Source organism: Heliconius melpomene, chromosome 18 (assembly GCF_056956725.1).
Source record: "Heliconius melpomene rosina isolate 202511_hmr_F chromosome 18, ASM5695672v1, whole genome shotgun sequence".
Taxonomy (NCBI): Eukaryota; Metazoa; Arthropoda; class Insecta; order Lepidoptera; family Nymphalidae; genus Heliconius; species Heliconius melpomene.
Genome location: NC_140406.1, coordinates 12,424,559 through 12,451,244, shown reverse-complemented (window position 1 = coordinate 12,451,244; position 26,686 = coordinate 12,424,559). Strand labels below are relative to the sequence as shown.

At 32.4% G+C, this 26,686-nt stretch overlaps 1 protein-coding gene across 2 annotated transcripts in view; it reads right to left on the bottom strand.

Moving 5' to 3' along the window:
• The window catches only part of LOC146529618 (solute carrier family 41 member 1-like), a 69,364-nt gene that overhangs the window by 21,755 nt on the left and 20,923 nt on the right, over window positions 1-26,686 (bottom strand). Inside the window, exon 1 of one of the 2 annotated variants that reach the window (XM_085201473.1) lies at window positions 25,621-25,862. The exons of the other annotated variant lie outside the window; for it this stretch is intronic. The gene's annotated coding sequence lies outside the window, so the exon portion shown is untranslated. Of the gene's footprint in view, window positions 1-25,620; window positions 25,863-26,686 lie in introns of those variants that run through there. 2 annotated transcript variants of the gene reach the window in all.

Below are 26,686 nucleotides of genomic sequence, written 5' to 3'. Positions count from 1 at the left end.
ATTATTATTAATTTTTATGAAAGTTTTCCTTATATTCTTGTGATTTGCATTTTTTATTATATTAACCATAAAATATAAATAACATATAGATAATAACATCTATGTATGTGGACGCGACGCTATATTATAATTTATTACCTTCCTCGTGTAATAAATAAAATTTAATAGTTTTCTTTTATAAATGAATAGTATATAAAAATATGATCTAATGGTAGTCAAGTATTAAAGAAAGACTAAAAAAAATGTATTTTTATTAGAAAAAAAAACGGATTTCACATTCTTAGCAGGGTAAAAGCCGAAACTAGTCTTAAAACACTCCGTTCCCTGGGCATCGCTCGATTTTCAAAATATCGCGTGTTGAATGGCGTTTTGTCTGCCATAGCGGAGAAATAAAAATAATATTATACTCTCTTGAGAGGGTATGTTGCCTCACTGCACCACAACTGCTTACAAGAGACTAACATTTCTACTAATGAAATATATAGGATAGTAGAAAAGTGCATTATGTGTTAAGTAGCGGAACCCATCGCTGCCCCTAGCCTCACCATCACATTAAATATCTCGTTTCCTAGAGTGGGACTCGAACCCACAACCTATCGCACTTGCAGTCGCCCCCTCTCCCCCCTCTAACATACATATGAAATAGGGTAAATTACAAAAAATAATGTTAATTAACAACTTCTTTCTAGTAAGATTTACACATACACCTACGTACATAAAGCTAGCGGTAGCTAATCACAATGAATGGACCATTGTTCTATGAATTACCAATGCGTGGACCGAACTGCGTCAATATGTAAATATTTACTGACCTCATATAAACAATATCTTAATTTGTTTATCGGAACCATTTGATTGTGAGCTAATAACTAATAAGCTAATACAATTATTGTGATATCGATATTACTCATGTTATACAATGATTTAGTGACCAATCACTCTCCTAAGAAATGGCTGAACACTCTTCCGGATGTTCTCTTAAGTGACGGATGTATCAAGCGGATGTGAATACTGGTAAAACATAGTATATTCACTGAATATACTATGTTTTACTAGCCCAGAACTGAATAGTTGAGCTCTACAGAACGTCTGACTAGAGTTTATTATTTTTGTACTTTTTAGTGCACTATATTATATTTTTTGTATCTGTTAAGCTAAATAGTAAGTACATTTAGTGATTTCGCTAAATGTATTAAAGAAGTATTTTTCCTCTGTTTCAGAGGAAGCGTTTTAAAATCCCCCGTTTTAAACTTTTCAACCCGCTCCTCTTGAAAAATATTTAAGGACTCTGACCACTAAGCTACTGAGCAATCAAAACTTTATAAATTTAAAAAAAAATCGAACCCACGATCCCACTTATCACCACAAAACATGAGCTAGTTCTATATTACACAATTCTACTTCCTAGCGCAACTAAGACAACACATCCGTTTTAGTTCAACCGCAGAAAAAATGCATATCATGACCTTACATTCAATTTCCCTGTTAAAGAAGAAAGATGATACACTGAGAATTGTTCTCACGTCTGAAGATTCTATTTGCGCTATAATGTATGTATGGGGGGTCTTTGAGAGACAAAATCTACTAAATGTGGATATATTTTAAAAGGGGACGTTTGACCTTGTTAACCCAGTATCTTTTACATAAGGACTAGAGTAAGGTCAAGTTGTAAGGACGCTCTAAAGGACACAGTTTGCTTCTTACCTATTTTACGCCAGTGTCTAAATACAAGCTCTTAGAACTAAAAGTGATAAAAACAAAATGTACTTGATAATTACAACAATGTTTATAAATTCGTATAAAATTATATAAAGGCCGTAGTGGCGCAGCGGCACAAGGGTGTGGCTGTAACAGGACGGTTGTGGATTCGATCCCCAATCGAGGAAGTGAACTATTTATTTACGTTTATATTTCCATTTCTTCGCTCCGGTGTCGAGTGAGTGAGTGAGTGAACCGGTGAGTTCTGTCACTCAACACGCAATGCCTCTAGAATCCGGCAGAAAGTGGGGACCAGAGTCTCTTAACACTAGGTTCCCTCGGCGATTTCGAAACATTTTCGTTTGGAAATATTGAATTGGGTATATCTTGTATGAAACAAATACTTTACTGCCAATTAGCTTCGTCTCGAACCCACTACCACTGTTATACTATCGAAATTTATAAACAAATGAAACAAACTAAGTAAATAATGAGCGAATTTATTAACATTATTTAAATTTGTACCCATTAATAAAATATAATATTATTTTTAGTTTATGCTTTCACAGGTTTTTGAGTTAACACAAAATAAGCTGATATCGACCTCGCTGACGTCTGCCCTACATTAAAATTATATTGTCGGTGCTATTATATCATTACTTGCCTGTAGTGGTTTATAAATATCTTATTAAGTAAATTTAATATAAGGTATATATTATTATACTTTATTAATTCCTTCTTTCCTTTTTCCTTTAGAATTAGACGCTATTCCAGTTCAGCTGCGCGATATTATTTATCATATAACATATTCCGTAAATAACGTAAATTTGGAGGTCTTCTGGGTGCAGTGGCTTAAGTGTTTGACTGTAAACGTGATGGTTGTTGGTTCGATTCTAACTCGGGGCATATATTATTATATGCAGTGCCTGTGCATTAATACTAGGCCCTGCTACCCTGCTATATTTGTATAGCTGGAGAAAAATCTTCACTTAATAATAGTTTAAGGTTGCAAATGAACCCACGTCATACATTTAATATAATCAATTGTCATACAAAATTAAAGTCACATAAATTTTATTCAGTACTAGCGGACCCGGACGCGGCTACGCCTGCTTGAAATATAAGAATATAATTTCTATAGAAATATAATTTCAATCTAGATGAAATGCTAAAAGTGACTATTATATTTATTTTCATAAGGATGAACATCAAAATGACGCGGTAACGAACGCGGTCGCGTAGCGACGACGGTTGTTATTAACATGGCAGAATAAATTGCATGTCAAATTAGAAACTATTTTAATTTATTAGTATATATGTGTAATGGAATATTATATAGCCTGTAGCACTTCTGAAGAATGCAGCTTTCATACAAAACAAAAACAATGTAAATCGGACCAGTAGATCCAGAGATCTTAGCGTTCAAACAAACAAACAAACAAACTCTTCCGCTTTATTATATTAAGTACTAGTGGACCCGGACGCGGCTACGCCTGCTTAAACTATAAGAATATTTTCGCGTCGGTCACACTCATACTATGCCGCCCGTAGGCTAGGTCATTTCGAATCAGTGACATCTCCTTAATAATTTATTAGAATTTTATACAGTAATCTAAGTATAATTTCAATCTAGATAAAATGCTAAAAGTGACTATTACATTTATTTTCATAAGGATGAATATCAAAATGTCGCGGTAACGGTTGCGTAGCGACGCGACGGTTGTTATTAACATGGCAGAATAAATTGCATGTCAAATTAGAAAGTACTTTAAAATATATTAGTTTATATGTGTAATGTAATGTTACATAGCCTATAGCACTTCTGAAGAATGCAGCTTTCATACAAAACAAAAACAAAGTAAATCGGACCAGTAGATCCAGAGATCTTAGCGTTCAAACAAACAAACAAACAAACAAACTCTTCCGCTTTATTATATTAGTATAGATAGATAAGAAATGACGTGCTTCTTTTAAACGTCAAATAATTAACTTCGATTACTAGTTACTGTCTCAGAACTGAGAAAAACCGGCGCAAGAAACTCATCTGGCCTTTTTTTAAATTAATATTTTACATATTTTTAATTATTTATTTGAAATATACTAGAGACCAGACGCGGCGCAAGGGCACAAGTGTGTAACTGTGGCTGTGTCGATGCCCACTCGAGGAAATGAAATAATTATTTAAATTTATATTATCATTTCTTCGTGCTGATGTCGAGGCTAAGCGCGGTGTTGAGTTCTGCTACTCAACAAGGAATGCCTGCAGAATTCGGCGGTAAGGTAAGGGTAAGCGGCGAGAAACGGAGTGTTTTAACACTAGGTTCCCACTGTCTACCCTGCTGTGTGCGGGATACAGCGTGAAGCTAATTTGATATATATACTGGAGCAATCATTTCATTTTCAAAGCGTGTTATCATTTACGAAATCATTTTGTAAATATGAAACTCGAATCATGTTTGAGTCATTGGGAGTTTCCGTTCCGAAAAAATTCATGAATCGTTATTCGATTTCAATGAAAGAATTTTATTTGGGTGACTGAATTACAGATAAGGGGATTTTCTAAAAAATGTCATGATATGATAAATTTCAACGATATTTTTGGCTAATCATTTGTTTTAGAAATCAAATGTGACTCGACGTCATTTCAAATTCATTTTGATATCTTTACAGTATAATATATATTGTTAGAGTACAAGTTTAAAAGTGTGTAGAATTAGATGAAAGAGACAATAAAAGCAGTGGAATTGTGTCAAACGGGAACAGTTGCTTGTGCACAGGTGGAAGCCCTGATTGGAAGGTGTAGTGTTGTTATTGAGTGATACATGTCACTTATTGTAATTACGTGGAACTTCTGTCCGAGTACATTGGAAACATATAGACGTTATGTGTTTTTATCGTATTTATTTTAAAAACGTTAACCGCTTCCGTTTTCTAACAATATTATTAGTATCCCGTATGTACGAGAAGGAGAGAAGGCAGAGGAAACCTAATATTGAGACACTCCGTTCACTCGACGCCGCACTTCGCCATCATCTCATAGTCATATTCTAATACATAGTATTTATGTATATAATATCTTTGTTTTCTGTATTTACATAAATAAGTTGTTTAATTTGATCTTGTCAAGCATTATCCTTAAAAGTGTTAAGAGGAAATGTACGGAGTGTTATAACAGTAGGAGGTCTATAAATATTTAATACAATATAAAAAACTTATTTCAATCTATGGAAATATTGAGCTTACTTTAGCACAGTAGCACAGTATATTAATGGAAATACGATGGTTACGGGTACCTCTGATACTACTGTTCCGTTTTTCCATTTGCATTTTCCATTATTCCATTCATAATATGCAATGTCGAATCAGACGGAGAACAGAGTCACTACATCTAGGTGCTTTTCCTTGTAATTACGCGATAAAATGTAAAAATAGTAGGAAAAATATATATTTTATAAATATATATTTATAAATATATATTTATTAAAATTTTTTTAACTTATATTACAACACAATAAATCCAAGTCACATCATTATATAAGGTTATCGTTTAAGCCTGGTGTAAATAAATACTTCCGACGCATTAAAGAAAAACGTTTATTTATCATTATTTATATAATAAAATTTCAAATTGTTTGGAGATTATGATTTAATCTGTGCATACAATAAACTATTTGCGGCCTCTGTCTGGGTATTTGTCTGATAGCAGTGTTTTTTATTCGTTGCCTCAGTGACAAGAGCTAGACGGTCAAAGATTACGTTCTAACCGATTTCAAAAAAGAAGGTTATCAATATGATAACCTTCTTTTACAAATTTATTGAAGAGAGAGAAATTGCAAAGTAATATGTATATATTTGTCGTATATAAAATAAATATAACTATAATAATTATTTAATTAAAAACTTAAATACATTGATTTTACAGGCAAAGCCGCAGCATTTAGTTTGTTAACCAAACGAAATAAAAAGAATGTAGCAACCAAAGTAGCTACCAACTCCCAAAGTAAACCATACCATTTAAAAGGCAAAAAGTCGCCCTTATTTCAACATAGCCGTGAAAGCTGTTTGCGACAGAGCTCAGTGGACCGTCACATTGGTTTAACGATACCATCGAGTTATATTTGGACAGGGCCTTAAAGATATTAATATTAATATAAGATAGTGAGAAACTTCACTAATATTAAGTATAAACAATTAAGTAATAACTGATTACCTTATTCAGTTATTATTAGAATTCAGGAAGGACGGGAAGAAGTGTGAACTTACAAAACAAATAAAAGAAAAACTGCTTTAATAAGCACTATATTTTTACGTTGAATTATTAATCCTATATCTTATAAAACAAAGTCGCTTTTCGTGTCTGTCAGTTGTTTCTAACTCTTCTTCTCTTAAACCACCCAACGGATTTTGATGCCGTTTTCACCATTAGGTCGAGTATTTTTCGTAGAAGGTTTATATATAGTTTATTATTTGTACATTCTTATGTAAATTAAAATAAATACGATAAATGTGTATAAAGTCCTACCCGCTGAGGCACTTTGGCGCATGCGCTGCTTTAATGGTAAATACTACATGAAAAAAATGTACTGGAGTATTGTTCCTCTTAATAAGATCTACAAAAAAGTCCGCGATGGCATATTCGTATCTTTTAAGAATAACGTGTAGTGATCATATTTCTGTCTAAAAATAGTAATTTCAATATATTTTTTATTGTGAGGGATATTTTTCCATAATGGTATTAATCCTTATCCTTTAAAATACTTTATTAAAATTCTACGTTAAACGAAGATAAAATTTGCTTTTAAAACTATTCCGAAATTGCGAATAGTTTAAGAGAAAAACGCATTTAATTATTGACACATCACGCTGTTCACACATCAACTGTATCGAGTCAAGTTTCACTTATCCCTTACTCTCAGCATATAAATAAGTATATTAGTTACGTTGGCCATTTAATGTAGATCAAAACTGTCTTTTACTGTTTTTCATTTTAATAGGTACTTTAGAAGTTGTCACAATATCAAAAAATCCTTGCTGCGAAACGGCTCGCCACTCGCCATGCGTCCGCCGCGCCCGCCTGCCTTACACGCATCGGTGGTTCAGTGGTAGAATGCTCGCCTGCCACACGGGCGGGCCGGGTTCGATTCCCGGCCGATGTATTCTATTTAATTTTCCTCACAGGCAGCCACGTAGTGCTTGCTTTTCATCAAGGACAGAATACCCTCTTCAGCATTAACCACAAGCTCGAAAAAAAAACCCGCCTGCCTTTATAGCAACGAAGATTTAGATGCGTTTGCACGTATTGGATAATTGGAGTTGAATATATTATTTCAGCGCGATATATTTGGTTTCATATTTTTTGTAGTAGTTATTAGTATGTAGGTTTTTGTTTATAATTTCTTCCGTTTAAAAATAGTCATTTAGCTATCTAAAAATAGTCATTTAAATATATTTTAAGTAGCGGACGCGCGCAGCTTCGCTTACTTATTTACGGGTGGATTCTAATAAACCACGAAACGTGTGTTCAATGAAATATTTTTAAGTCTAAATTTAAAATTTTATAAAAATCGGTGGCGATTTAAAGATTTTTCCATACAAACTTTCAACCCTTTACTTGCATCCTTAGGGGGTGAATTCTAGAAAACCATGAAACATGTCTTCAATTAAATACTGTAAAAAGTCTGAATTTCAAATTTTATAATAATGGGTGCCGATTTAGAAAAAAAATTATACAAACTTTCAACCCCATATTGGCACTCTTAGGGGGAGAATTCTAGAAAACGATGAAACACGTGTTCAATTAAATACTTTTAAAAATCCAAATTTCAAATTTTATAAAAATCTGTGCCGATTGAAATTTTTTTCCATACAAACTTTCAACCCCTATTTTACCCCTTTACGGTCAAAATCCCTTCTTAGTGGATGTCCGGATTACAAAAGTAAACATCTGTCCAAATTTCACGTTTCTACGCACAGCGGTTACGGCTGTGCGTGCGTCTTACCTCAGTCAGTGAGGACAAGTCCTTTTATATATATAGATAAGTACTTGAAAAGATTAGCAGCACAGATTTAAAATTACGGTACCTACTAAAAAATCCTTGCTGTGTAAAACATTTGGAAAATCCTTATTGAAACTACGAGAATGGTTGCATTAGGGTTTAATTAATTTTCACATTATCTTAAGTGCTTTGCAAACATACATTATATGAATAATCCAGTAGTAAAAGCGGGCGAAGCCGCAAGGGGGTCGCTAATTATTTAATAAATATTACATTTATTTATGTAATTATGACAGTCTCTTGACGCAGGACAGAACCGTGCAAATGTAAACGCGACAGGTTGGGGGTTCGATTCCCACTCGATATGTCTTACACTCGAAATGTCTTAACACTAAGATCCCAGGTTCCCTTTGCCTACATGCTATGTGCGGGATACGCGTGAATATAAAAAAAAAATATTTTTTTATTTATCACTGATGATTACTACTAAAACTGTTATCTACTAAGATTATTATGTCTGGACATTTGTTTTATCACTAACATCAGGATTATTATAAATTCCTTCAAAGAAAAAGTATACCTAAAAATATTTTTGTTTTTATAGTAAAATTATTAGTTTTTTTAGTAGTTGGAGTTTTTCTTGTATGTAATAGTATATTTTAGTAGTATATTTTAAAAAAAATGTGGAAAGCGGAGCATGGAGTTTAGTATGTGCTGAAGAAGAAAAAGAGAAAAATGTATATGGAAATATTACTTACCGTTCTATTTGGAATGTAACTAGCATTTGCCCGTGGCTCTGTCCGTGTGATTAAATTTAAACAACTATTTTTAATTGAAATACTCTACACCACCTTTTGCTTAGAGATTATTAAACTTTTGACATTTCATTAATAGAACTAAAATTGACAGTCAGTCAGATCGTCAGTTCTGTCAGTAAAACTCGAGAAAGGTGCATTTAACAAAAATAAAACATACAAACTTTCGTCTATAATATTAGTAGGATGACCTTTAGAATTCTAAATGACAGCAATATGACCTTATTACTCTTACATGAGGTACCAAGCGGCATATCTTGGAAAGACGCCAACCTATTAAACACATGAACATAACATTAAAACTATTGCTTAGAATGACTAAGTAGTCAAGTTCTATTTTTTTAGTCATTTTATTAGGAAAACTTACTATTTTTTAGATATCGCGAGAATATTGATATAGGTATATATGCTTTTTGGAAGAACACTATATGCACCTACTTGATTTTTGAGCGATTTGTAGACAAAATTATCAGATCAGAGCTGGTCCAAGTGCGAACCGTATATTAATATCCTCCTCTTAAACGCTGTGCGCAGCTATGGATTTATTTCATAGATTTTATTTATATACTGTTTTAAGCTTCACCCCGTATCCCTCACCCAGCAGGGTAGGTAGGCAGAGAAAACCTAGTATTAAAACACTCCGTTCTGCATTATCCGGCGAATTCTGGAGACATTGTGTGTTTAGCAAAGAAACTCAAAACACCGCTTTGGTCTCATGTCCCATTTTTGCCCCTGGCTCCTTAAATAGGAGAGGGAGAGTAGTAGAGTATACATAAATAGGCAACTACAGATTTTTTAAACCTTTTGCAAATAACAGTTTCCAATGCGAAATAAATCTAAATTCAATTGCTTAGTAAATATTTGTTATTAAGTGTGAAAACAACTGCTTAAAGATTATAAGATAGCCAACCTGTACGTCAACAACGCTGTTCGAATTCTCAACATTACCTATAGATAAGTACAGTCGTTTGAAATACATACCGATAATTGAATTATTTGCTTTACGATTGATAAGATCTTTGAAATTTTTAATTAGGTATATTATATATTGTTACTTCTATATAATATAAAATACTTCCGTTAGTGAGAGGTTAATATACGAAATAACTGTTCTTTTTTTTAACTTTACGCTATACTATTACTTCCCGCACATAGCAGGGTAGGCAGAGGGAACCTAGGAACCTAGTGTTAAAACATTTCATTACCTATATAAAAATATAATATGTTGAGTGAACTCAACTCTACCTCGTTACCAGAGCGAGGAAATGTGTGAAATGAAAATATCGAGTTTTTTATTTCTTATAGTGGAAATCAAATCTACAACCTTCGCGTATATGGTCGCACGCTTGTACTCCCATGCCACGATGGCCTTCCACTACTGCAAAAAGTTTACTTGGCATGCAGCTAGGGACTGTAGGGGAGCACTATTGAAGGATTTCCCTAAATTCCAGTTAGGATGGGAACAACGAGACTGTCCATTCTACGTTTTGAATACAATATCGAATTACCGCCGCATTCACGAGATATTACGTGTTGAGTAACGGAGCTTAACGTCGCACTTTACGTGGTTACAAATGCGAGGAAATTAAAATATTAAATATATTAATCCCTCTAGTAGGACAACCCAGAACCTGTTTACAGTCGTATTTACAGTCGCACACTTGTGGCCCTGCGCCACGCCTTTAAAAACTATTCAACGGAAAATATTTTTTCTATTCCACCCAGTAGTTCCTAAGATAAGCGCTATCATCCAAACAGACTCTTTTCCTTTGTAATATTTTAAGAAAAAAATATAAATATTGATTTATAGCGTAAATAACAGATTCAATAATACTAGAGTAGGTCAAAATCTACATGTCATGAGAAATGTTTATAGGAAAAGTACATATTTATGGGGAAACAGGTTGTTTATGTACCTATGCGAGTACAAAGTAATTATGAACAGTTACAATAAGAGCGAGTTAATCTTTATTTAAAGTATGTCAGAGTTGTAATACATGCATATAAGTACCAGGTTTTTTTAAACTTCACGCTGTACCCCGCTAAAGGCAAGGTAGGCAGAGGGAACCTGAGAATCTAGTGGTAAGATACATCCGTTACTCAATTTCCCCTAAATCTGAAGACTGAGTGAACTGAACTTAAAGCCGCGCTTTGCTACGTTACCTAGCGGAGATTGGAAAGCTTTAATATGTTATTGCTATATGCGGGATGAGAAGTCCGGGAAACAAGTATATGCGGGATAAACGTGAAGCGATAAAATAGTCTGAATTTTCATTATATTATTGTATTTAAGAATAAATGATCTCTCCAAAGAAATAAATGATCTCATAAGTTAAGTTTGTCACACTCATTTACTGCAACAATATTTATTTATAATTGCATTTTATTGATAAATCTTCGTCGGAATGACTATTTACAACCTTCAATTGCGTTTCTTGCAATAAAAAAAAATGCAAATACGTAATGTTTGTACCAAATGAGCGTTTGATATAGAACTTTTAAAATCAGCTTCACGCAGTATCCCGCACACGGTAGGTATAGGTAGAGGGAACCTAGTGTTAAATAACTCCGTTCGCCATTTTCTCTTGTATGCACAACACACGAATTCACAGAATTAAAAAAAATACTAATGTACCACTATGCCTTTGAAATAGCATTCTCACGTGGACTACTACAGGTATTATTCTATTTTTCAAAACAAAGTTTCGAAACTCAAAACATTCCACCATCGAACGTTTCTTACATTTAAAGTTTTAAAAGTGATTACATAACTTTGAAAAATGATTCTCAGAATATTTAATTAGCCAGCGTTTACAGTAAACGCGATAGTTGTAGGTTCGATTCCCGCTTGGAAAAGTGAATTCTTTGTACTATTCTGTTCCAGTAATGAAAAGTGCGACGTTAAGTTCCAACTTTCAATTATGCTTCGAACGTTAGCGAAAAGTTTATATAAGGTAAAAAAAAATCTTCGTATTTTTACTTGATAATTATTTTCAGTTAAATTTGACAAAGAAATCTTATTTCGAAAGGCATTACTATAGAACTGCGAAAATGAGAATTTGTTAATGGATAGGTTACATCGCTTATAACATGTTAACTATCCATTATGGATAACTTGACATAAAGTCTCACCAAATGTAGAGAGAACATGGTGTTACGACACTACAGCTTTCCGTTTTTAGTCTAAATTTGAGACATTTCGTAATGAGTGCTGAAATTAACCGCTGTTCTTTGTCATTTCAGAAGAAAAAAATAGTAATAATGTAAATTTAATCATTCCTCGACTACGAATTGAACCCATAATCCGTGTTAGCGGCAACTGCTTCACGATGGACAGCATACAAATACAGTGGCGTCACACAAGGAATAGCATATTAAAAATAATAAAAACAGCCTCGTCCTTTAATTTTTGTGAGCAACTTTCGTCATAATATTTAATTGTTACAAAATAACCACAAAGGAGCTTGCATCCGATAAATTGCATAAATCCATTCGTCACGACGATAACAATTACCTTGATAATGAAATATTATAGTTTCTTTTAAATTATATGTTATAGTATAATTCATTGTTAGAAATTACGCAATTAGTATTTTCAATTTCAATTTTATCTAAATGCGATTACGCGGGTGCATTCTATGGAAAATATAGTTCGAGTTGATAAAAAACGAAACGTGATCGTTTTGTAGGTACTTAATAAGGACTGGCTACCAACACATGTCTTTGTTCGTTTAAATTTATTTTTATATTATACTAAAATTATACAAAACCTTTACATAATTTATAGTTATGAGTTATTCTGAAGTACGAATATAACCTTTACTAATGTAAAGTTTGAACTAAATGCGTTCAGTAATTTTTAAAAAAGAATAAAGATCCATCCATCCTCACAAAGTTTCATGTTAATCATTTTACTAGGATTAAAGTTAATATTTAGACGAAATTAAATAAAAAAAACTATACAAATCGCTGCATGAGCGAGTACCTATTAATATCTCAGATTATCCAACGGATTTAAACGCCGTTTTAATTTATACACAGAGTAACTTAAGATGAAGGCTAACATATTCTTATATATATAGCCTGGTTTCCACCGCGAAAGAGAAATGGGGGGCTAACCCTTAGGCTTACGTCGTTTTAAATAAAATTACATTATTAACATTTACATTTCCACCAACAAAGATTTCAGTACTTTCTAATTATTTTGCACCGCCCTTAGAACTGAGCGAGTTAATTTACTCATCCTGCTCGTTCGCTCCACTCCTCCGGACTGTTTATTGGTGGAAAAAAGAGTAAGAGTACTCCTTGCGCACTACGCTTCCAGTGGAAACCGACCTTATAACGTGCATATTATATTAGATAAAGGCAAGATTATCACAAGATATTTAATGTGATATCATATTATGTTGTTTTGTTTTTGCATATCAAAACGGCAAATAAAGAAACAGTCATAGATGTTTTAGTCCACGCAAGCGTATTCTTGCAGATACTAATTATTTAATACATTTGAAAAATTTTACATCAAAATTCTTTTAATTTCTTAAGTTAGGCTCACTCACCGTGGTTTCCATAACAATGTCAGGATAGGTGAGTACAACTTATGAAAATTGACAACCTTAAGTTTATGGGAATATCGACCCAATTTTTAAGGTTCCGTGTCTTTTAAAGAAAAACTGTCTGTGAAGAGACTTTATCTTAGGAACGCTTGGAGATATTGAGTTGAAATTGAAATCATATATCGATTAACGATCTCTTGATTTCCTGAAAAAATCATATTTCTGAATTTACTTAAAAAGATATATGCGATATAATATTTATATCGCAAAAACCGTGTATTTCGACACTATAAAGGGAATCTAAATTAAAAGGGTATTTCCGGTTAGCCTAGAATTATGATATTCAGCAATTGGCAGGTCGTACTAGTTCAGGAAAAACTATACATTTGTGGTTAAATCCTAACAAGCAATATCCTTGAAAGAGTGACAAAAGTTGGTATTAAAGGCTTGAATTTCAGAAAAAGCTTGAGACTTCCAATTTTTTTACGGAACCCTCGATGGGCAAGACTAGTTCGCGCTTAGCCGTTTTTTTTAAATAAACTAACTCAATTATAAGTTTGAAATGTTTTTTTCTATAAAATTAATGTATAGATTTTCCAGAATCCAGTTCCATTTTTACCTTTTGAGGTGCGAAAACCTAAAAATACATTAAGATATAGATATCTCGGGGTTTTATATCTAAAATATACGTATTATGTTATATTAAATAAAGCCAGCTTTACTTAATCTTATTTTTATTCGGTATATATAGAAATTTTGTATAAAATATGGCCACTACATAATTTATTAATAAGTGCTAATCACTTTAATCGAGCAAAATCAGCTCGTTAATGTTGGTTTAAGATTATTTTAATTTACGTCATACTAAGATAATAATATAATTATAAATTCTATGTAATTTGAAATAACTTTGAATGAATGAATTGTATTATATCAAAATAAATAAGATTAAAGAACAAACGTTTTAATTTAGAATGTATAATGATCGATGATATATTTACACAATAAAAAAGCTAATTTTCATCGGTTATTACTTATTACCAATTTGTACGACAAAATTTTAAATTTGTCGCAAGAATATTTGTGTTCCTATAAAACTATTTTTTGGAAACTATTTCAGAAAATGCTGTATGTTGAAATGTGATGTCTTTTTTTTATTTAAATATAGAGGAAATTCTCATAAAAATTAACAGCAGAAAGGTTCCTTCAGTACACGAGTATATTCGTTTGTTTGAAAACGTGATTGGTTTCAATTTACTCACCTCTGCCACGTGAGAGCGTCTTGTGCAGTGATAACCTTAATATAATAATCAATTATTTAGTTATAGATGGTTGAAAATGAAAATATATATATACTTTATAATACGAAATAATATTAAATATCGACACAATTTTAAGTTGTACTGTATTTTTAATCTACAATTTTCTATTTGAAAATTGAAATATAATTTTTCAATTCTCTAATTGAAAACTGAAATATAAAGCAAAATTCCAGGCTGGATTTCACAACTTATTTTGACAAAGATTACGAAATGACTTAGCAGGGTGGGCAGAGAAGTACTTTTTACCCCTGGGTTTAGACACTCCGTTCAGCTCACAGTTCAGTTACGTAGAGCTTTTTTTTATTTTTGAACGTAGTGAGACTTGTCCCCGCACCTCTTGTGAACAGTCTAAGCTTGGTTTTCAAGAGGCACGACTTTTTAAAAAAATAAATATTTATCTTTTCTAAAAGTCGCATAAGACTTTAAAAACATAAAAAAACATGATTATTCTATTAAAAGATAAAAGATAATAAAAATACCTACCTAACTTGCAATTTGATTGCGTATGTCGTTTATCAGTCGAATGTACATCAATCAATTTTTTTCCCCAGATTTTATCTCTCGATACTGTTTAGATCGTATTCGGAGAATAATCTGTTATTCAACCTAAATGAAAAATACAGGGTGATTTTAAAGTGATTAAGCGACAATTTAAAAGATGTATATAATGTTTTTTGCGCGCAATTTTTTTATCTGTATTTTTTTTTAATTGGTCATATTTTATTTAAATATCGCTAATAGTTTTAAGCGGTTGGAAAATAAAGAATATGTGTTATTTTAATGACTTGCATTTGAAAATAGCTCATATGAGAAAACTTAAAAGAAAACGACACTGTGATAAGAAATAAGAATTCAAATACCACGTCAAGGGAGAAATAATTAGAAAAAATAGAAAGTTCACAAAATAAAACTTAATATTTTCACATTTTTTTTTTAAATTTTAAAGTTCATTTTAGCACAAAAAGATTTTATTAAATCATTATATATCAATCGCAAATCTGTATTATAATCTACTACTTGACAAATGATAGAGATCTTGGCGTACATGGCTATCTTTTTTTAAACAGGCACGTATTCACGCTGTAAACACTTGTAAAAATATCATTTTGACTGACAAACTTGTTGTGCGTAAAATAATAAAAATAGACCAAATTTTTCTTTAAAACATGATAAACGGTGTAGACATTGTCTCTCTCATTTAAGAATTTGGCGATAATTTTGGTCAATTTTATATTAATTATCATAACACCTGTCCGAAACTAATGTTGAGAAAAGAAAAAAACATATTCTTGAAAAAAAAAATACTTTGTAGTTGAAAATTTTTACATACAAAAATTAAAGGAATTTTGACGTATTTAAGATTTATTAAATGCATACTAAAAAGGCCAGGGGAATAAGTATATAGTTGTAAACACGACTGGTTGTGGGTTTGATCCCCATTTAAGGAATGGAAATATTTATTGAAAAGTTTATATTTTCATTTCTTCGCTCTGGTGTCGAGGCAAAGCACGGCGTTGCGTTCTACCACTCAATAAGCAATGTCCACAGAATTCGACAGATAGTGGGGAACGGAGTGTCTTAACACTAGGTTCCCTTTTTTTTTTTTTTTTGTCGCTGGGAAATGCATTTACGCAGACCGCCCATACGGAAGGCGTGCCTTACGGATGAGCGGTACTGTGGGACTCACCGGTGAGACCGATCCTACCCACTAAAACCCAGCGGAAACCCTCTCCATCAAAATGAGACGCCGCAGGATCGCTCGCGCATACTACTACGACGCCTCGGTGGAAGGCCCGACCTTTTGCAGGCCATCATCGCTTTCAGGGTGCCCTAGGGCATCCGCAATAATCTTGCAGGAAGATCAACCTGACCCTCCCGCGGTAGCTCCTCTAGGGTAGGGGGAGTAGAAGATGCGCATACCGCCTTCTCCTACCCCCTGGCCTACGGCGGCGGAGCGAGTTCTGCCACTCAACACGCAATGTCGCCAGATTGTGGCAGAAAGTGGGGAACGGAGTGCCTTAACACTAGGTTCCCTCTGCCAACCCTGCTGTGTGCGGGATACAACGTGTAACTGACTAAGAAAAGAAAAATATCTAGAAATATTTAAAAAAAATAACTTAGAACTTGAATCCACTCTTCGTAAAAACCGTTCCTTATTAATGCAATCTTTGCATAACTGAAAGTAACAATCCATACAGAGAGGCTTACTACAGAAATACGTGTTAACAATACAATAACATAAAAAATAATAATATAATAGCTCGATAGAAACGTGTAGGTTATAGGAAACCTTAATTGTCTAAAGTTTCGCAGAGGTGCAGGTTCGAATCCAGTTAAAATATTTTTTTTAAATCTAAATATTCTCTAAATATTTATTATAAATCTAAATATTTACTTTTAATCATACTAGGTCAAGATAATAATAATATATTCAAATTATGCTAATTATTTATTAATAAATTATTAATTTGATAAAAAATTAGATGATGGTGTCTGATATTATTATTAATAAAAATTAATTGCTTAATTTAATTTAAATGTCAAACATCGGGTTTTTCTTATCGCCTAATGATTTATCTACTTTATTTTTAATTCGTTTATTACAGTGTTTATTTATATGCAACTTATCTAGATTGCGTAGTTCCTTTAGCTTTTTTATTTTAAAATATTCATTCACATATATTTGTATTTCATTTTTACTTTTAATGCGCATTTTGTGACGTACACGTATAAGAATATTTATTTCCTTACTTCATTGATATTGTATGTCGACGGTGAAACCGAACACCGCCGGCCATTTAGCCAGATTGATTATATTATTATAGTATTATTTGTTTATATGCTGCTTACTATTTTTGTTCTTAATAAATTTTATTTTGTTTTTTTAGAACACGAAGACCTAAGGTCTAACGTCTTGCTTTGTCTAATTAGCACGAATAAATCCAACTTTTTCCTTAATTTACTTTTCTCTTGTAGAATTAGTACTAATCTTAAATATTCCATGACGGCAAGTAGTAATTCAAGAATCCTCAAGCTCTATGAGTAAAGTTAAAAGAACACCTTTTATATTGGTATTTCTTTTCAAAAACAACACGCCATACCGAGCAGGACGTTCACCTGATGGTAAGCTTCGACTGTTCATAAAAAAGCTGTAATTTCTATATACTATATAGCAGTTAGCATAACCGGACTAATTGTTGTCGTTAATCATTCGCATAATCGAAAATCCGGATAATCGAATATATAAAGAAAAGCTAGTTTTGTGCATAAGTACAAAATTGTTATATGTCTATTAAAACCAACAAGTACATATCAACGAAAATCAACATATATTAAGAAATTATTCAAAATTTTCCAACATTCGATTTATTTACGTAAATATATATTATGTGTAATATAAAATTTCTTAGGTTTCATTGTAGTAGGTTGTGTACAATAATTATCACGGTTGATAGTTCGGATAATTGCGAATCCGTAAGCTGAGGGCCGGATAATCGAGTTTCTACTGTAGTTTCAATATATCCCACTGTACCTCTACCGACAACCGTAAGATTTACCTTGACTGTGTGTATGTATCCACATACCCTTAGTTATTTCCTTTCGACTACCATGACGAAGCTGCAGGTAGCAATTAGTAAGCAATAACATTTTACCTTGGCGACGATGTCATTAAATAATAAATTACTCGTCTTTTATCACAATCATTGGGTTTTAAAAAACGTTGTAAATGCAGAAGTTCCATGAGGGTTTAAGAATTCTAATGCTGTTACGTCAATATTTAAGTACATTACTCATCAGAGATCGTCGTGGCATAGAGACATAAGTGACTGTCAACGCTATGGTTATGGGTTCGATTTCCATTCGGAGGAGTGAAATATTTAATATTTTAATTTCGCTCTAGTAACAAGGCAAAACTTCAAGAATTCGACGGAAAGTGGGGAAAAGAAGTGTCTTATTTTGAAACAGAGTGTCTTAACCGATTCCGTTTCCCATTAAGACACTTCCGTTTTCGACTTTCCTGGTTCCCAGGTTCCCTCTGCATACTATTCTTTCTGCGGGATTAAGCGTGAAACTGGCAAAAAACACATTTAACAAATATAATTCCTTAAAAAATCTAACGAGACTCTAAGTTTACTAGTCTACTTATCATCACACCAGCTTAATTATTAGAAACTATATCATTGTATTGTCAACTAAGCGTTAGTTCTAAAATAATAGGCATAATCATTACAGTAGGTCAAATTTAAATCTAAGAAAATATTGCATAATAACTAATCGACCTAAAAAACCATTTAAAAATAAAAATTTCATTTTTAGCATTCATTTCATTTATAATTTTAATGTTTGGTGGCATATTCAGTATAAAAATGTTACACATACGAGTAGGTACATACGTGCTGTTGTCATAACCGAAACTAATTATAACTCAACTTGTGAAAAATTACCTTCATGCCGTTGCTATTATTTATGGCCGTCATTTCATACGGAAAATTATGTAGAAAAATATTTAATTAATGAGAATATAAGACGTAAAATATTCTGATTTTCTATTTCTTTCTTTTTCTATTATTTTTTTACATTTTATAGTAGGGTAGGAACTTGGAACCTAGTGTTAATACACTCTGTTCACCACTTTCCGTCGAATTTTCAAGGCATTACGTGTTCTTTTCCGGTGAGAGAGAGAGAGAGATTTTTTTCGGAAAATAGGGTTTTCCGTCCAGTGGAAATCGAATTCGCAACCATCACGTTTCTAGGCAGACGCTTTCTCACAGTGCCACTACGACCAATATATTTTAATCTAAAGTACTTTAAATAATTTGACATAAAATCATTCCGTATAATTTTATTATATCGATAATTCTAATAGTTTCCTAATCATAATAATTCATTGATGACCAATAAAAACTAAAAATAGGCTATCGTAGTAAATAACAATAAAGATATAGTTAAGTTAAATCCATGGTTATCTGATAAACGTTCACAAGATGGAAAAATACGTATTTGTTATTTTATGTAACACTAGTAGTTATCAACAACTTCCTTTTTATAGATTTTCTAATGTAAAACGTCAAATTTTGTTTTTCCGTTTCCGTTTCCGTGGGTATTTCGGGAAATTTTCTTTTAGCAATATTTAAATTCATGGTTTTTACCATGGGATAACCAAATATGACGTTAAAAACTTTGCAAATTGGAATAGATTGAGTCAAAAGGCAGACCCTGATTAATGCCGGGACTATTGCCAGATAGGAGAAGAATCCTGAAAAGACACACCCAATTGCCAAATTTTCAGATTTCTACGACCCGTTGTTTTGACTCTGCCGAGTGTTTATCATATATGTATATATATTCAATATTTATTATTTCTACTATATCTTATCAAAACAAAAAAATTCTGCAACTTTTGAATTTGACAAAAATTGCACGTAATTCACGTTTCTTAACAGGATAAGAAAAAAATGATTAGCAAAAAAAAGTTGCAATCTGTTAAGCTTATTTACCAATATTTATCAAAGACAAGTTAAATCTAGTAATAACTACTTTTAGCTAAACAAAGATTAATCGGATTTCCCGAATCTACTTAAAACTTTTGAAATATCTTTATCGCTGTATATTATCTGTATTTTAAGATATAATTTCGTATAAATGTCGTTTGTTTTTGTTATAATGACATTTCGTCTGACGTCTCCACATATATGATGCATTAAAATATAACACTTTGGTAATGGCCACCGGAATATAATAATGCTCACCTTAGGTAAGGAACGTTTACTTATTTTAGCTTTATGTTGTGTTCTGCACCAAGCAGTAATATGCAGGGAACCTGGGAACCTAGGCTTAAAACACTTCCGTTCCTCACTCTCCGCGGCACTCTTGAGGTTTGCGTGTAGAGTGGCGGAACTAAAACCACGCTTAACGTTTGCTTAGGCACCAGAGCGAAGAAATGAAAATATTAATATTAAACTTTTTAATGGTAGGTAAGGTATAATATGTATTTTATTAATTTGCTTTAGGAAATTATTACTAAAAGATTCAAACGAAATTATGAGAATTTAAAAAATAAAAGGAACCAGGAATTCAGTAGAGATCAGTAGTAGGTATTTATGAGGCTCAGGTAGCTTCACGTTTTTTTACCGCAAATCAAAATAAGCAAAGGGAGCCTAATGTAAAGACACCCGTTTCCTATTTTACGCCTAATTTTCAAGATAATAAAATAATTTGCTACCTTTATGCCATAAAAATGAACCCATTTTACATCTAAACGGTGCTACGATTAAGATATGAGGTTAGTCAAGATATAAACATTAGTTTACAAATAAATTTAGAAAAATTCTTAATTACTCAAGTTATTAACTTATTTAATTAGTGAATACTATCTAAACGATTTGACAATCGTCTTTGCATATATTGCCTGAGGTTAAATATCTTAAAAGAAGTTTTTATGAACAAAAAACTTTATTATATTTATACGAGAATGGCCCCTTACCTAGAAATTAGGTATATTAAATAGTTCTGCAGCTTTATTTTATTGACTTCGTATCCGACTTTGAGTTCAGCCATTCAATATGTAATATCTGGAATACTAAGGTTTCTTTGCCTAGGCTGCTGTGAGGTTTGGGAGAATTAAAAAAAATGTATCACTCTGTTAATTTTAGAAATGCTTATTCAATTGCGAAAAAAAACGTGTGATAAACTTCGCTGTCATATAAGGCCGTCATGACATAGCGGCACAGGACTTGACTGTAAGCCCCACGATTGTGGATTCGATTTTCACTTGAGGAAATAATATATTTTCATTTCCTCCACTAGGTACCCTCTGCCTCCCATAAGGCAGTGTTTATAGATAAAAAACGACTTTTTTTCAAATAATCTCTTTACCTACTGTAGAATTATAACAAAAGACTTTTACCTACTGAAGAATTATAACAATGTTGTGACGAATTTGGTTTACAAATTATTCAGTCTTACGTTACACCTTTTACTTCTCTATATAAGGAAATAAGTTTTTTTTTATAAAAGTTGATTATGTATTTGTCATTGTTTGAATCATACAATACAAGTAATTTTGTAATCTATCAACCAATCGTTTTGAAATAGGTATTAATGTGTTTACCAATCTTTATTATGTACATATACTGGAAGGGGGCGGAGCTATCAAAATTATATTAGAAAATTGTTTTAAAATAGAAGATTTTTTATATATATAAGTAGTTACGCCCTGAGGCAAAGGGCGGCGCTGACTTCCGCCACTCAACACGCAATGCCTCCAGAATTCGGAGGAAAGTGGACAGTGGAATGGGGTGTCATAACACTAGGTTGATAGATCCCCTCTACTGCCGTGTACGGGATATATCGTGAAACTGATTTAAGTAGATACGTTTTGTGAAGTATAAAACGTAAAAACCTGTCTATTCCTTTCCCCATAGGAAATTTTAAGATATTCTCCAAATTTCAACATTCCACTCTACATCATTTCGGATGTGGGTTCTGTCAGTCACTAAGTAACGGAAGTTCCGTTATATACACAAGACCAAATCTCTAATAATTATTTTGTTTATCAATTTCTATTATATCTTTTGTTTTTGTATCTAATATTAAAGTAACGTTAAATGTATCCAACTCTACGTAGAATTGTGTTGCAATGCAAGATGGACCTAACTGCGTACTTTGTAGTTTGTTTTGCTATAACTAGGAAATTAAAATATTTAAATCACATGTATATAAAGTTGTGACGCAGGAACACACACGTTCGACTGCTGTAAAAGCAACGCTAGTAGGTTCGATTCCCACTCAGGGGAATTAAATATTTAATATGTTCATTTCTTCGCTCTGGCGAAGACGCCAAATGCGGTATGGTACCCGATACTCAAATGGCTCAAGAATTCGTCGGTAAGTGGGGAACGAAAGGATCTTAATGGAACCGGACGCTAGGTCCCGAGGTTCCCTCTACCGAAACCTCTGAAGCTAAAAAAGACTGTCACCTGCCTGGTTAGGCCTGTCCAACTGGCCAAGGTAGTGTTTAATGTCAACTGCAGGTAAATATAAAAAAGAAACAGGTGAAACCCTGTATGTATGTTTATGAATCAACGACTAGAGGAAAATAAAAATATAGAGGTTTTGCGTAGTTAAAACGTATCTAACTTATTAGCAGCGCCTTCTACTAGTATTAAAGAAGATCATTTATCTATACAAAAATTATAAAGCTAAGAAGCTTATTTGTTTGATCGCGCTAATGTCAGAAACTACTGGTTCGAATTGAAAAAATCTTTTTTGTGTTGTAAAGTCTACGTTGGTGGTGTCGATGTAAACCACTATGCCTGCGGTCAAAATTTCCTTCTGTACTTAGAATGTGTCATGGTTCTACACGACAATTACTTATATTAATTTGACGCGGGCGAAGCCGCTCGTAAACACTTGACAACAACACACAACACAACACAGCTTCACGTTTAATCCTTAGCGGGGTAGTCAGGGAGAACGGAGCGCCAAACGCTCGTTAATATAACGTAACTAGCGGCCCACTCGCGGTTTCACCCGCGTAAACTATGTTATTATTAATTTCTGTCTCCATGACTACATCCTAGTGACGTCTATGCAAAATTTGAGACTCCTAGCATTTGTAGTAACGAAGTTACATACAAACTTTCAACCCCAAAAACAACCTCTTAGAAATGGAATATTGCAAATTCCCGTCTTAGCGAGCACCTACGTCCTATAAGTAGCTCCTATGCAAAATTTGAGATTCCTAGGACTTGTAGTTTCCGAGATTTCGTGATGAGTGAGTGACCTTTCGATTTGATATATATAGATTAATTCTTGTCAGGTTGAGCGTAAGATTGTTAAAATTCAGATCTAAATTATTTTTAAAAAAATAATAAACATAAATAAAAATTGGTGTGGTGGTGGTCAAATAATTCATTTTTTTTAATGTTGCTGGATTCGCGGGATAGTGGGAATTTTCAGTCTTAATGGGGCGCAGTGTCTAAACTCTAGGTTCCCTCTGACTACCCTGCTATTGAAGTGCGGGATATAGAGCGTAATACTATTTAAAAAAATATATACTTTTTATAAGTGTTACAACTACATACTTCCCCAGTCTACTCTCATAGATAAACGAAACCCATATGGTGTATATGTCTAATAGCGGAGTGAAAACGTTATTTCTAACGATAAGATAACACGTATCATCACTTCGACACTCACTGATTCAAATCTTTATCCTTTTAAGATAATATTTACATTAGTATGAACAAGAGCTCTGTCTATTTATTGAAGACTCCGATGAAATTTCTTTGTGTGACTAAACATGTATGAGTGATATATGTTATATGGTATTTTACAGTCCGTCGTGGCGCAGCGGCACAAGGGTGTGACTGTAACGCGACGGTTGTGGATTCGATCCCGAAATAGTTGTATGCAACACCTATCTATGTATTTTTAAGATTTGACTTTGTTGCTCTTTATTTATGGCGTTCCGAGAAGATTTGACTTTTGACAAATCTTAATAAAAATGCCGCAAGTGAGGGTAGGTAGAGAGAACCAAGTGTTAAGACGTTCTGTTTCCCTCTTTTCTAAACTAAATAATTTTCAATATTCTGTGAGTAGAGCGGCGGAATTCAACGCCGCGCCGGTTTGTATTGTCCGATTATAAATGTATGACCCAAAAACGTCTAGTTTATACATACAATACAATTATGTGATAAATAGCTATAGGTAATTATCTCAATAATTAATGTGATAATCCATACTTAAAAATAGTTATAAATTAAACGTAAAAAAATATAATTTTATTACTTAAGTTCAGTTTTAGAGAAAAAATTCACGATATTTAAACGACTTTCTTTGTATTATAAAACCATCGATACTGTACGAGTAATTCCATTGTTATAAAATTTACCTGGACATCCCTTGAGAACTGTCGGTAATAATAATTTAGCAAGTACTGGCTGCTATTTTTGGAATTAAAAATATTAAAAAGTAACCTTTGTCTTGTTTTACTCAGCAGAATTTTTATTTTGATTTCCATCCACTGCATTGACTGACAATACTTACAATTTAGTAAATTAAAAAAGTATTATTTATTAAATACATTGAAATCCACGATATAAAGAATATATCAATTGCTTTACGATTAAAAACTTGATTTTTTAGTTGACATCTTAGTAATTTAAATTTTTAGTCCTTGGTTTCTCGTGCGACTGACAATATGGACAATACTTTTAATTGGCAATTCAAAAGAGTTTGCAAAGGCCTAATTAGATAAAGAATATTTTATGGGGTCCATAAATTTTAATAAATAATGTAAATATTTAAAATAATTATATATTTAAATAGGTAGTCTACATAATTAATTCAATTTTATAAATGGATGGCGTAGTTGGATCATAAATATTTGGTGATCAGGGATTCGAATTTCATTGAAGCAAATGACATTTTTTTAAATATAGGGATTTAAAATGAAGGGTACTTATTTCTAATTAAAAGTGAAAGCAAACAATTTTAGATTAATTAAGTTCCTTGGAAAAAATACAGTGCATCTGTGTATATTATAATTGTCTTAGTTTAAAATATTACATGTGTAAGAGACATGTGTATCAAAACATATTAAACAAAAACAAGTTTTGGTAATAAACAATTATAAGACCAGTAGGGGAAAATAGATAAAAATGCTAAAAGAATATAAAACCCAGAGTCGTATAATTTGAAGAAATAGAGCCATAAACATAAATGTCTATGAACTCTGTTGATATATTTAAAAATAACTATTATTATTTAACGACTAGCTTTTACCAGTGACATCGTTCAGGTATCAAAGATCATAATTTTGTATGACACATGTGACATGACACATTCTAAGAGCTCGAGATAAATCTGACCGCAGGCACAATGGGCTATATAAAAAATGAAGAGTGATAAATTATAGCCTTAACTCATTGAATAATTAATATTTTATAGAATAACTAGGTAAAAAAACTTTTTTTTTTTTAATTGGACCAGTAGATTAGCGTATTCAACCTTTTTTAATCTTTATAGATATAGCTATAGATCTTTATCTAAGATTTTTAACACAAGTATTAGATTTTGATAATAATTATTATTTATTGACTATAAGTATTTGATATAAATATAAGCAACAAGAACCATGCAAAGGAAGGCTAACAACAATACACAGAAATAACAATTAAATCTAAACACCATGAACAATAATAAATGAAATAATAAAAAAAATACTCACTTGCGTCTCCTCCTCCCTTATTTCTAATATCACAGGATTTTATTAAAAAAAATATATTAACAATATTTACACTAAAACACTTTTATTTACATATATTTATATATATACAATAATATATAATATATACACTGGCCAGTACTTCAATCCATATAATTCGTATGGATAATTACATTTTTCGCGTATAACTGTTGACAGAGCGACAGGTGGTTACCATTCGATAGTTTAAAACGTACTGGCGTATACTACGTCGGCATTGCCTTTAATATCAGGTGTAACTGAATCAGTGATAATGTTGATAGTACATGGCGGCTCTACTTCCAATATACAAAAGGGTTTCTTTAACCAAACCAGTATTGTACCGGTTTTTAAACCCACCGGTCAACGCACGCTTGCGTGTGAACTTCGTTTGGCTGTAGGGATACCATTATTTAAGGGTTAGTGGAGATAATTGATGGATTTATTTAAATGTTATTTTGTTTAATGTCTGTCTGTGGGTGCGGGATGTGATTTTTTTATATATGTATGGATCGTTTTTTTTTTTTGATTTATAATGTATTTATAATTGTGTAACTTTGCTATTTATTGTATATAGAATGTTTATTACCATATTGTTTTAAATTATGTATAAAAAATTAAACGCAACTGGTTGTGGGATCAATCTTATATCTCGAGGAAATGAAATATTTATTTAAATTTATTCTACTTCTTCGCTCTAGTGTCGCGGCAAAGGGCGGCGTTAAGATCCGCCAGTCAACACACTATGCCTCCACAATGTAGGGAACGAAGTGTCTTAACTCGGTTCCCTCTGGGATATAGCGTGAAGCTGATTTAATTTTAATTCTTACATTTAGCCATGGCACTATAGTGTAATTAACTTAAACACATTGTAGTGAATTATTTCTCCGATTTGACAAGCAAAACAAGAAGATATGATAAAACGTAAAAAGAAATAATCACTTCAGATAATGGATGCATACTTGGAGACATGTAAAGACACGTTTCATATATTTTCAACCAATATACAAGCTTATCTAATAGAATAACGAAACATGTATTAATAATAAAT